The sequence below is a fragment of the Sinocyclocheilus anshuiensis genome, unplaced genomic scaffold, assembly GCF_001515605.1.
Source record: "Sinocyclocheilus anshuiensis isolate Anshui unplaced genomic scaffold, SAMN03320099.WGS_v1.1 scaffold143, whole genome shotgun sequence".
NCBI classification, from domain to species: Eukaryota; Metazoa; Chordata; class Actinopteri; order Cypriniformes; family Cyprinidae; genus Sinocyclocheilus; species Sinocyclocheilus anshuiensis.
In genome coordinates, this window is record NW_015548197.1 from 74,811 (window position 1) to 76,239 (window position 1,429).

General features: G+C 36.6%; 1 protein-coding gene across 1 annotated transcript in view; it reads right to left on the reverse strand.

Annotated features, from left to right (window-relative positions):
• LOC107653194 (cyclin-dependent kinase-like 5) overlaps positions 1-1,429 on the reverse strand; it is a 57,558-nt gene that overhangs the window by 13,463 nt on the left and 42,666 nt on the right. The gene's annotated exons all lie outside the window — the stretch shown is intronic.

Below are 1,429 nucleotides of genomic sequence, written 5' to 3' on the forward strand. Positions count from 1 at the left end.
TCTCTCATTCTGCACCAATACAAACGTGTGCGCGCTGCGTATGTTTAGCTTGCTTTCAGGCCAAAGTATACTTCGGTTTTTACTCGTACGCGACGGTCCTTGTACACTGCGTGTGACGCAAATTACATCACCAAAATAGTACGCGTGCACTCGTATAATGTATAACGAGTGGTTCCCTGCATTATTTTAGGAAAATGTTTTGTGATTACAGTATTGAGCTGCTGCAATGGAGCAGCTCTAATGCTCCATTAAAATGAACAGTGAAAGTAACAAAAGCTTATACAATGCATTTTAGCAGGTATAATTAAGTGTGGAAATAACTGAAGGTAATATCTGTTTGCTAAATGAAGCCAACTAACATGATTCATATTATTATTATTACTATTATTTTGTTTCTGTACCCAATATTAAAAAAAAATACAAATGCTGTGAAAATACAGGTATCAGTATCGGTATCGGCGAGTAACAAAAATGAAAGTATCGGTCTCGCTCTGAAAAAAGTGGTATCGGTGCATCCCTAATAATAATATTTCACAATATTAAATTTTTTCCTGTATTTTTTGACCAAATAAATGCAGCCTTGATGAGCATAAGAAACTCCTGTAAAAACATTAAAAATCATTCTGATCCCAAACTTTTGAACGGTAGTGTATATTTACACACACACATATACATATATATATATATATATACACACACACACAATTTTTTTAAATATATATATTTCATATTATAGTAATGAGAATAAGATTTGTTTGCAAAAAAACGGTCCTAAAACCTAAAACCAAGCTTCGCTGTTTTTATGTAAAATACATATACATTTTCTATATTTCTTGCTTTTGATTTTTGTGGTGAAACACGACTTGAAAATCATTTTTGACAGATTTCCTGAGATTCACCCAACAAACATCTATTAATATCCTGCTGCCCGAGGAAACTAGCTTCAACAAGCCCATCACACCCTTCACGTTAATTACCACAATGTCCCACACTTCATTTACTGAGGATTTATTTCAGGCATGATTCATGCTTTAATAAAATGACACGACAGAACGAGCGGCCGTGTTGGAGTTTTCCGGAGGATACTTTCATAACAACAGCATCAGGATTATTAGCAGCAGGAGAGTCGCCGCTAGAGAAATAAGGAAATCACTGTACTGCAAATATAATTAGTGCACAATTATGGCAGTGATGATACGACACCTTCACCTAATGAAGTGGCGGAGCAGCTGTGCTAATCATTAACAAACGCAGCGACACGCTGACTATTAAACTCGCAGATAGTAAAAAGACACACAAACAGGTGTAGTATGTAGGCTACATGGACGGATTCAGTCCTCAGGTAAAGACTCATGAAGTGAAAGCGAATGGAAACCCCAGTGAACGAGTGCATGAGAAGAACGAAGCTCCATCTGCCGCTGCATTAGTC